This window comes from Gavia stellata, chromosome 11 (genome assembly GCF_030936135.1).
Source record: "Gavia stellata isolate bGavSte3 chromosome 11, bGavSte3.hap2, whole genome shotgun sequence".
NCBI classification, from domain to species: Eukaryota; Metazoa; Chordata; class Aves; order Gaviiformes; family Gaviidae; genus Gavia; species Gavia stellata.
The window spans coordinates 6,758,768-6,771,060 of NC_082604.1; positions in this window are offsets into that span (position 1 = coordinate 6,758,768).

A 12,293-nucleotide genomic window follows, 5' to 3' on the forward strand; every position below is an offset into this window, starting at 1 on the left:
ACCAAGTGACACGGAACACAAAACATATATAGCTATAGCACTAAGCGGTGTATGTCTCAGCTTGGCCAGATAGAGCCTTTCGGAGTAAAGCTGTGAAGAGCGCGGGCTAATCCAGAAGCTCCTGTCATTAACAGAAAGGGTAAAGCTTGTGCTGTCCTGGGGTGGGGGGGCGGGAAATCACACTGTTCTACTCTAAGGGGATTTTCTCTATGTTTGCAAATAAAAAGGGAAATTGTCTCATTTCCTGCAGCTTGGTTGCTAGGAGCAATTAGTACTGAAAAGTAGGGCCTGAGGGGTGATTTTTTTCCTCTCCTTTTTTCTCTTTTTATTGGATGTTTATTATGAGCAGGAGGCAGTTCAGGGTATCTCTGCTTGTAATGAACTTTCACGTTATTTTTAAAAAAAGCAAATATCTGGACTTTGGGAAAGCCAGCTGCCTCTTGCCTTCCCGCTGGGATGCTAAGGGTGTGTTGGGTTAAGGATGGACACAGTCCAGCGGAGTGCTGTTGTCTTCTCATCAGCATTTCTGAAGACCAAGAATATAACTGGGCAGGTAGCACAAGCAGTCAGTTGGGTTACCTGAGAGTATGTATTTAGATGAAAAAAAAAAAGGATGGGAAGTATCTGATCCTCAAACTTAATTGAAAAAAGAAACCTCTGTCTGTATGATTTCGTGGTGCTTATGTGCTAGGGTTGTAAAACCGTAGTTATTTCATCAGATAGACAAGGCCGAAGTTAAGTCCTGATGAAGGTAAGGTGTGGTCTATAGCATTTCCCTCTCTCCCTGAGGGTGCAGCATCCCAGAGGCTGATCCTGGGAAATGGCTGCGCTAGAGGCTGATAAAATCTTGTCACCCCGCTTCAGCTAGCTTTCCGTAATTATTGCTGGTGGGTCTGCTTTTTGGGAGCCCATAGGAAGCAAGTTTCTGTCTGCTTTTATAAAAAATGTCGGATTCATTTCAAGATTTGCATGCCCCTACCTGTGTAGGTCAGAGGCAGGGCTCAGGGTGGGCTGCTGGCGGAGGGCACTGCCCGCGCCGGCAGGCAAAGGGCTTGGCAAGAAGAAATGAAGATGATTGGCAGAGTTCACATGTGGCTGCCTTCTTGGATGCTCAGGAACACTAGATAATCTGCATGGCTTGCGTGGAAACTGTAATACAATTATAAATATTAATAGAAGTAAAATAAATATTAAGATAAGTAAAATTCAGGACCAGTGGGTTTCTTAAAGGGAGCTTCGATTAGAGATGAAAAGAGGCTGTGGCCTCTGGTGGCAATAAAGCCGAGAGGTTGTTTCCACTGGCTTGAGACGTTTCAGACCATTTACTGAAAATGTGTCACATAATCATTTTGATAATACAAAGTTGCTTTGAACTGACCATTTCATTTTAAAAGAAGTGATGTGGTTTTCTAGGTGAATATTGTGGGGTAGGAATTTTCACTCCCTACTAAAACAAAACCCAACAAGAGAATATATTGGATGTGAAATTATATTCTCGAAAAGCAAACCCATTAAAAACATCTCTTGAGATGTCACGTTTATTTCTAGGTAATTCCTACCCATTTTTCAGAGGAGAAACAAGTTTCACCAGCAGCTGTGCAGTTTGAGACAAGTTCCCAGATGATCAAATAAACAAGTGTGCTGCTGCGCAGCACCTTTCCCGCAAGTGAGATGCCAAGTCCCTTTCCTGCGTTAAATCGTAAGTGAAGAGGAAAGCAAGGGAATGAGAGATTTACGCAAGGCAGAAAGATAGCAAAGGAGCATTTTGCACTTTGCAGAGGTGGAAAACTGGGCTGCCTATGTAGGACCCGTGGCCGACCATCCTCAGTTGCTCTCATTTTGGGGGTCCAGTCTGCACCCCTGGCTATTCTAAGCCCCTGATCACATCCCACTGCAATACAGACTGTAGGACTTTTCTCCTAAATTCCGTTCTTGTCATTGACTTGGGAACTTAATGGCATGGAAATTTATTCAGGTGTGCTCCCTAAGAGCCTGCAGCTTATTGCTTTTCAGCTGGATGGAAATATCAAGGTGGTGAAGTTCCTTTGAGGAGCAGGTCTTGGATTTTGAAGGCAGAAGAAAGGTATTAGCAAGGTTAAATGCATTTATCTCAACAGCTCTTTGGGGATGTTTCAGGAAGGTAAATTCTAGTTTAAAAAAAATTGCAATAGGAACAGTCAAGAGAGAAATGTCATTTGTTCACAAAAACCCAGTTTCTGCCTCAGGTTTAACAGCAGCGTTTCACCAGTCGAGGCGCGAAGGGTGGGCTGCAGCTTGGAAGAGCTGCTTGCAAAACCAGTAACTTTTGCAGCCCTGAATTCAGTAAGATTCTGGGATTTCTCAGCGCCGGGGCCAGCAGCAGCTATCTGTGGCACCGTGCAGGGATGACTTGTCCTGCAGGACCTTCTGCCGGGATGGGAGTGGGCCCCAGGGAGCGCAACCAGCCGGGGGGGCACGCTGGCCGGGGGGGCAACCCTGCTGCTGCTGCTGCCAGCGGGCCCTTCCCTGGGAAGGGGGTGGCCGTGCTGGAGGGGATGTGAACAGGAGACAATTCAGCCCTTTTCCAGGTCTCCCCTGCTCTGCAGAAACAGTGTAATATATAATTTTTACAATGCATATTTATGTCTTAGAAGGTTTCTGAGCTATGCTAGAGCTTGTGCCTGGCGAGGAGCAGGGTGCCCTTCGGGCACTGGGGGAGCAGCAGAAGTGCCTGCTGAGAGCGTCAAAACCATTTTCCACCAGTCTTTGCTGGGAGAAAAAAGAATAAATCCATATAGTCACATTTCTCTCTCTGCTCCATGGCTTATCTTCTGCTAGAGATCTTTTCCATCCTTCCTGCTGTGAACAAAGAAATAACACACTTGTCCTGAGATCTTTGCACCTCCCCACCTTAATTTAGGATTAATTTCTATACAACGAGACCTCTGTTATGCACGTGATGTGATGATTTGAGAGTTTTGCTGGCAACGCCCCTGCCCTCTGGGTTGGGCTGAGACCCCGTGCCCAGGAGCACCTCTCGCCCTGCCTGGTGCTGGGGGGGCTGCGGTGCAGGTGCGGGTGCTGGGGGTACCCCAGGGACATGCTCACCCCTTCTTGTATGGCATTCGGCACACATTTTGGGGGTAAATTTAGGTAAATTTAGGACATATTTTCAAGCAGAAGTGCATCTGATTTCACTTCGATTCTCTTTTCCATTTTATTTAAAAAAAGCCTATTTCGCTCTGAGCTGCCGCAGCAGTGGCGTGTCCGGAGGTGGGTGCCAGGGGCCGGGGCTGGGGCAGGAGCCGCAGCCAGCAGCAGGTTTTTTCTTAAATTTGTTGAAGTTTACCTATATTTTAGCAATGGCCACAAGATGGCAAAGGGCTCCTCCTAGTAAGCTGCAAATGTGATCACCGGAGAAAAGGGTTTTTCAGGGAGCCTGAATCTAGGCTGAGCAAAGGCTGCTTGAAAATGAAACCCAGGCATACGATGCCTATGAGACCTGGGCTTCAAGCCATTTCTGGGACGTGCCAGGCAGGCAGAGGGTAGTCTGCACTCCATCTCGCTTTGGCGTGTACAGAGCAGCCCTGTGACGGGGGGCTGCAGCGATGCTGAGGGGCCAGCGGGAGCTGGGAGAAGGTGATTTTCAGATCAATGTCTTGTTCAATGGCTTTGTTTTGATGGTGCCCTAGGTTTTATGTGGGGATGGGTAAATTCTTCACCAGGCTGGAAGATGCTTGTATTTGCTCTTGCAGGCTGGCTGATGCCGACAGCATGGTCAGCATCCACGTGCTGGGGCCGTGTGGTCGCCCTGCGGCAGCTCTCGTGGCTGCTCGTCGCGGCTCAGCTGAGCGTCACGGCTGAGGCAGCACAGGGCATGCAGCCGCTCGGGGAACCTGCAGGAGAGGTTGGTGGGGCAGCAGAAAAGGCAGTCCCCAGGGGTTTTGCAGCGGGTTCGAGGGCAGGATCCCAGCCACCCAAGGAGATGACGCTTCTGTCGGTGGACGCACTGCAGCTCAAAAGGCGGCGTTAGCAGCTGGGCAATATGCAGGCAGCTTTGCCGTTGGGCCACTGTGTTGAATATTGAGTATGTGTCCAGCTAGTATCCAAAAATGCATTTCCTACACAAATATTTTGATGTCTGGAAAGGGGCAGGAAAGGGATCCAGCCAATTCCTACTCGGTTTCACCACTCCATGGTTTGTGGTTCCCACTGATGCGTGTCCTGTAAATACCTTGTTCTGTCATGGAAATACAGCCTGTGTTGTGCAGGCCCTTGGCTGGTATTTGTGGGTCATTAAATAGATAGTGGAGACGTTGAACAGTTTTCACCCAGAGAGTGGAAAGCTGTCAGGGTGATGTGCTGGTGGGAGTGGGTGGCTGTATGGGAGCTGGGGCTGTTTGCTGGGAGGTGAACAGGGTACGGGGGGGTTTGGCTGGAGGAAACCCAGAGTAACCCCTTGCACTGCTAGTTTGAGCTCTTTATCACGACACAACGCAGCAAGTCCTGCGGAGATGATGTGGTGGCAGTACAGCATGGGGATCGTGGTTGTGGGCAGTCCCCAAGGGCCATCGCCTCGCCGAGGGACCCCCCACAGCAGTCGGCCCGAGGGGATGAGTGAGACCCCTGCAACCCCAGTGATTCCCAAGGGCCCTGAACAGCAGCAGCAGCCTTCGATGGCAGTGAAGTCAGCAACATTGTGGCAAATTATCTTTTCTCTCTCATTAATGATAAGAGAGGTAATAATCCTCCTACTGGACTAATTACAGCCAGTGAAAAATATGGTAATGAGATAACTCCCATTGCCAGTATTTGAAGACTTACAATTTACATGAAAAAAGAGGCTTATGTGAATAGTGATTATTATTTTGTACATGGCTATCTCTTGTCCCATCTATTCTGATCTCGGTAAATCACAGTGTAATTAATCATAGAGAATTAAATGCTGCAGGGAAAGGACTGGGAAATTATGTAGAAGCAAAATTCTGGTTGGTTTTGGCTTAAAGTAAACTTAGGTTGTCTGTCACAAAGAACATAATTCCTGCTCTGCTTCCTACCTGCCAGCTCTTTCTTGCTGCTGTCGGAAATCAATGTCATTTCCCCAAAAGTTTAGCAGTCCGACTGCTTTCTGGGTGTCTCCCTGGCATTGCACGGCTGGATCTATGTGGGCTTGGAGGTAGCTCCCCAGTTCCTTGGGAGGCGTGTTGGGGAGGTTGGGGAGCTCCACTGCCTCGTCCATCCTTGCTTGCAAAACACTGTAGGAGGTCAACCAACCAGATGCAGGTTATGGCCAGGTATCTGCTGGAAGGTCATCACCCCCCTGTGCTGGGGTCAGGAATCGTAACGCTTACCAATATTTCCCTTGCCAGAGCTGCACATGGTTGTCTGCCAGTAACATGTATATAAAATCCTCTCGCCATTAATTTACCTTGTCCTGGATGTCTGGACTCCACAATTCCAATTACTGCAAAGGGTTTCTTGCCCTCCACCCTTTGGGTTTGGCCAAAGATGGTAATGAAGATGTGTTTTTGCTGTCAGATCTGCCTCAGTTCCTCCAAAAGCCACTCCTCTCACAGCTCGTAGTTGAACATTTAATAAGTGTGAAGGATCATTTGATATTATCTATCTTTTTGCTGTTGCAGCCCCTGATTATATCTCATTTTTATTGCCCAAAATAAGGTCTGCTAGCTAATGAGTTTCCGAATGATTGTGTGAGTAATTCCTGTGTGAACAATTGCTGCGCTTTGCTATAAATGGCAGGCTTAGAACACACTTTTCTATTTGGTTCTTCTTATTCTCATTTCAAATTTTGGGTTTGTATTTTTTGTTTCTTAATGATCTTTTTTTTTTTTAATTCTTTATAAATCATCATCTCCTTGCAGGGCTGTTAGCCCCAAGGTATCTTAATGGGCCTTGGTAAGTTTGAACAGTGCAATGAGTAGGTGTAATCTCATTATTTTGATATAGATCATTATAAATATTAGTCACTGCTTTTAGGGAGCACTCTTTAATGAGAGTCCTACTAGGTTTTCGGTAGGATTTTAGTGAGGTGCTGAGTGACTAGAATGACCTATTTTTTTAAGCACCCGAATGCTTCCCATGGGATCCCTTCGGGATTTCCCATCAAATGTATTTTGCTGGTCCTCTACAGAGAACTTCGTCTCCAAACTTCTTGCTGCTGTGACTGCAGCAGCTTTGGTCTATTCACCCTTTTCTAGCCAGTCATGAACAGTTTTCAAATTAGAGTGGTTTTAACTAAAACTCAAACAACAGTAGCCATGGATAGTAACGAAGCCTTCAGGAGCCCTATTAATTAGCAGCCAGTTCTCCCCAAGTTATCAGGAATGGTTTGCAGTGTGTGGACAAATGGCAATAGCTGAAAACACTTACAGGCAGTGGAGATTTAATCAGAGGCTCAGGACAAGCTTTGCCCACAGTAGTGCTGTCCTGGGACGCAGCTACAGCGATGCTGCTCCCAAGGGTGCCTGTGGGGAGGTGAAGTGCTGGCAAGGTGAAGATGGGGGGAGGCAGGAGCAAGCATCTGTGCCTGCCCTGGAGGTTCCCAGCTGGCATGGCTTGCACCGAGCCATTCTGCTGCCCGGCAGCATGCATGCATATACACGCACACAGAGTTTATCTGATTCCCCAAAATACTCCCCTGCTAAAATGAGACCTCCACTGGGCTGCAAGTCCCTGTGCTGCCCCTATTTGTTGCCTGTTGCTGGTTTGGTGGTTGTTCTTTAAACAGCCCCTGATGCTACATGAAATCTATGTGGCTTCCAGTAATGTCTCTGGTCCAAGTATGGTCATGAAGAGGAGTGAGAAAGTAACACACTCTATCAAGGAAATATTTTGAGGTCTGCTTGGTTATACTGATGTTAGAGAAATTTAGTGTAGCTCTGTAGCTGCGGCTCAGCTCTCCCCACAAGCTGTGAGCAGCCTGTATCACTCTGCTTCCCAGACTGTAGCGTTTCAGACGTCCCTGCAAAATGTTGCTCTTGGTGGTTTTTATTAATGCAGGGCATAGTGTGTGCTCCTCTCTAGGCTTTCAGCTCCACAAAAAGATGGGGCGTTGTGGAAAGGGTGAGCGACAGCACTATCATCCTTATGGAGCCACCAGAGCTGAGAGATAGTGTCCTCCTCCGTGGAGGGGAAGGGGTCTGGGGGAGGAACGTGTGACTCAGGGAGCCTGGAAATTAAAACTGATGGATACCAAGCTGGAAAGAAGGTTTTAGTTTAGCACTGAGAGCAAATAGACACGGACCAAGAAAAGGCAAAATAAACTCTTCATTGCTTAAGATCTTAAAGCCGGTATCATCTGTCTGAAACAGGGCCTGGTACAGAAACAGGGTGCTCCCCGCGCAGAAACCTCAATGGAAACCAGGGAAGGGCTTTGGCTAGTTGTAGTCACTGACCTCTTTCCTTGCCCCGTGGCCCAGGCAGGTGGGTGGACGGCAGGTGAATCTCCCCCGGCACAGCTCGAAGGCTACAGCAGAGCTGTGACGTGAAAGGGGTCTGCAGGATGCACTGCTGTAAAAAATGTATCCTATAAAATTGGTCAGTGACACACAGAGTTCACAAATGTCATTGTCTCAAATGTTAAAAGGGTTAAATCTTATTTTCTCTGGGGTTTTTTTTGTTTTTCTTTTTATGTGCCTGGTTTTTCTGTACAGTAGTGGAAAAATCACAGTCCCCAAATAATTGCTGGTCCACAACTAGCCTGCGTAGCAAGAGAACCCCAAAGAGCCTCCCCGGTCTGTCCTCTCCCCCAGTGCCCCAGCAGGACTTCACACAGCAAAGCATTTGCCCCCCGTTAAGCCACAAGCCATGTCTTTGCAGTGACAGCTGTATATGTTTTGGGATGCAGAAAGTGTCAATACTCCCTTCTCGGGGGACTGGGAGTAGCAAGGCTGGATTCGCACGCAGCCCCCCGCGGCAGCAGGGCATCCAGGGCAGCATCAGGCAGCGCAGGGAGATTACTGACATTTAAGGCAGTTTATTGCATTATTTGCCGTACAATGGGTCACGAAAGAGAATGTCAAAGAAGAGGGTAGATAATAGGCTGTGAAAACAAAGAAAAAGCTTAATGGCTTTTTCTTTGCCTCTTTTTTCAAAGCCTATTAAGGCTTCTGGAAGTGTGCTAAAAGGCAAAGAGGTCCCTGCACTCTGAGTGTTACAGACATTTCCAGAAATTATATTTTCAGAACTGGGAAAGGGCAAATACAGAGGGAGTCTCTTCCTTTCAGCCATCTGATGCTGCTGGGTGCACATGAAGCTGCCCTGCTCCTGTGGCCGTGGGCCATGGGTGCAACACGGTGCTGGCTCCTGGCAGGGCGGTGCTTGGAGCTCAGAGCTCGGGGGGACACTGGCTGTGGATATGACTTCCTCAAAAACTCCCAGCTGAGAGTTAGACAAAGCCATTTAATAGGTTAGAGATTAATCGCTCACCTCTGTGCACTCATGGCTGCAAAACATGGGTGAACATGCTGAGCCTGGTGTCACCCTTCAGTTCCCCTTTGAAGGGTGCACACGTGCCGTGGCCACAGCACTAAGCAAAGGTTAAGGCTGATGAACAACCAGGGTGTCCTGCAGCACTTCAGCTACACACAGCTGGACCCCAAGCATAATTCTGGACCTGCTGTTTAACTCTTTTTGTCCAGCTGCAAGTATTTAAAATGTCCTCCAGCACATCCGCAGTCCCCAGCAGTTCAAGTCTAAATGTCTTACAGTATGGGAAGGTGAATGTGGTCCTGCAATAACTGATTTTTTTCAGGACAACTATTTACAGTCTGTAGGAATTGCATTAAAAGCAGGAATCTTCTCTTTAAATGTATGTAGACTTTTCTTCTGGGGAGCTTCGAAACTTTGCAGCGGTGACTACGCTGTAAGAAGCAGCTGGGCAAAGGGAATGCTTTCCCCGGGGCAAGCAGTTGCGCAGTGATCTATTACAGCCACTCCTCAACACTAGCTGAGCAGTGACACTAATGCCATCGACAGAGTAAGCTCTGTCAGCAGCCACCCGACAGGAGGGCATGCTGTGTGTGCGCCGGGAGTGCACAGGCAGGTTCCCAAAGTGCTTGCTGGTTTTGTGATGAGTTGCAATTTCCGGAGTTTTCCCTTCCCATTCCCAGTGGCTTTGTCTTGTCCTCCCACGCCACTTTGCCACGCTTCACTGCAGGCTCCAAGGACCTTGTCCCCGTATGGCTGGGTTCAGTGGCACTCTGAGTGCTTTGCAGCTGGGCTTGCCTGGGCAGCGTGCAGCATCCGCAGAGCCCGGCTTCCCGGGGGCTCGGGGATCACCAGGGTGTGACAGAGGCGTCAGTAGAGAGGGGCCTCTGGAAACACGGCCTCTGCCTGCATGCACCCCGCTGTTATGATAGTTTCTTGAAATTAGGGGGTTAGGTATGTAGCTGTCCCTGGGAGTGGCACCGGGGCTACCGGGAAAGGGAGTCAGCGGAAAAGATTGTGTGTCATGGTCTGTAAGCCTCTGTCAGATAAGGTACATCTGAAGTCTTATAACTGTAAAATGTCCAGCAGATAATTTCCTTTACTGTGCTAGGAATCTGCAATATTGCTGCGTGCCTGGCAGGCTAGGAAATGTAGATAAATTGTGGTTCCCGCACATGAAAGCTATACATCCCTGCTGTGGTTCAGGTGTCGTTTTTCTTACAGGTGAATGGCACGACAGCCTCAGGCCTCCTGCTCAGCTGGGGGGTCCTGCCGTCAGCTGCACCAGAGGAGCCTTGCTTCCAAGACGTGACACTCACTACTCTGATAAATGACCAGTTCAAATAATAGGTCGAAATAAAAGTGTGAATTTCACCAGAGCCAGTGTTATTCACACTTGATATTTATGGTATTGATGGGAACATCTGCCAGACTGACCTTAGTATCGTAAATGAGCCAGACTCCCCTCTTTGGCCACATTAAAATCAATTTGAGCCTCTGTTCCCCGAGATGAATTTAACTTTGGTGTCAGCAAAGCACTTTATCTCAACATACCAAAGACAAGCTTCGGCAAGGGCACAAACCCACCAGACATGCCAAAGAGCATGAGGGCAAGAAGTCCTTCCCATAAGAAAGAAAGGTAATTGTGGCTTTTGGTGGTTTTTTTCCAAAGAGCTGAGGAGACTCTCAGCAGCTGTAGGGAAATGTCTGCATTCGCAGGGGTTATAATGTGGCAAACCTGGAGTTTCTGGTTCCCCACCCCAGGCACTACACCAGCCTGCATGCAAAATGAAGATCAATCGGTGTTGAGAGGAGAAGCAATGCAATGATCAGAAATCAGAATGCAAATCAAGCAGAAATTTCCTGTGATGTCAGGTTTTCAATGAAAATAATGTAATTGAGTGGAAGGGAAAGGAGGAACCACAACTTTTTGAATTAAGCATGGAAGCAAGTTGAGCAAATAATTTCTTCCCTGTTCAAGCAGAGGACATGTTTTTGCTTGGATTTACTGGCACCAGCTATTTCTGTACGAGGATCTAGGTCTGCCCAGCTGTTAAAATGTCACTCTCAATTTATGCTAGTGTAGGAGGGAACAAAATACAGCCTGCATTTGGTGCGAGGTGCATGAATTTGGAAAGGTCAAAGGAAAACCTGTGTGCTCGGAATAGTTCTGGAGAAGAGGGCTTCTCCCAGAGCGGTGGTTTCTGCTAGGGAGAGCAGTCCTCTGCTGCTCAAAGGCAGCCCAGAGCAGGGCATGGGATTGCTCACGCTGAAGGAAAGCCCGTCTGTGTGGCTGGTGCCCCTTCAGCAGTGTACAGAGCCCATGCAGTAGACCTTGGCATGGTGTCACTGCTGAGGGACATCTCACTGAACATACGCTGGTTTACATGGCTAAGATGTGCTCACAGTCACCTAGGATCAATGTCCTTCTTCCTACGGTGCTAAGGGTTATGGGCACATTAACAATAGCTGTGTTTTAGCACCCCAGAGTTTCAATACAACAAATTTATAACTCTACCACCTTGTAGCAAAGTAGAAAATTGCTTTAAAAATTAATGTAATTCGCAGAGAATTATTTCCTGTACCTGCAAGTTTTTAAACCTTACGGTGCAAAAAAATAACTATCGCAGCTGAGTTTGCTGTATGCCTTCTGGTAATACCAGCAGAAGAGGATGATTTTTCCCTGACCTTTTCCTTCAGGGAGGAGAGGAGAACTACTAGACGAGAGACTTCATCTGTGTGCGAGACACACTGTACAGGCCATGGCGAGTGGAGTGACTGCACATCTTAGTTGAAATGCCAGAAAGATACCGATTCAGTGAAATGAATAAGGCATGTTTGAGGGGCTGTGGTCTGACGGAAAGAAGCAAGTGTCTGAAGTCGCATCAGCAACTTGCAGCAGCACATGTGTCCTCAGAGGTTCCTGCTGCAGCATGACCCAAGTGTTCACGGGTTTGCTCTGTATAAAGTATTGCATTAGAGGGTGAATTTTGAGAGTGCATTTTAGGCAGTGCCAGCGGCAGATTTGCTCAGAAACCTCGGGTTTCAGGCGCGGATTTCTCAAGAGCTCCTACATGTGCAGCAGTGTTGCCATCAGCAGCAGATGGAGACTCCCAGCAAGTAACTGCAAAGTGTTATCTCACCAATGGTTAGTGCTGCTCTGCTAACGCAGGCCCCTTGCTGGGAGAGGTGCTCAGTGCTTTAACCCACCGCAGGTCTCTTGAAGCAACTGGACAAGTGCTAGCAGAGTTGGTCACATCACTGTTTCAGGGACGGGTCCTGCTGAATAAGGAAGTCAGGAGATACCTGTGATGTTTCCCGGGGTCCTGAGGACTTACCTTCTGCAGGAATGTGCATTACCAAGTCCCTGTTTCATCCACAGGTGAGCATTGGGTGCCCTTGCTGTCCCCTCAGTGCCTGCTGACCTCGCAGGAGGTCTTTAGTTCTCCAAAAACACCAATACTGTGATAAATGAGAATTTTAAACCATTGAAAGTATTTTAAACCATTAAAACTAGGGAGAGGTAAAGGGGGAACCTAAATAAGAGTCTGTAGAGTCTATTACAACAACAAAACTCGGGCAAGTCTAAAAGTCGCTTGACTAACACCAAGTAAACCCCTGCCCTGAATAGGCAGAAGATGGCATTGAAGTTGTAAGAAGGCAGGGTTTTTATTTATCTGCAAGGCTCGGAGTCTGTATCACTAGCATCTGTAAAACACATTGTGCTCAGACATTTGCACAAGGGAGTTGTGGGGAAACTTGCTGCTTTCCTGAGTAGGAAGCTGTGGTGAAAGGCTGTTGCACAGATGAAACGTCACAGAGCAAAGCAGACAAAGCCCCAGCCACCAAATGAACTTTGTAGTTAA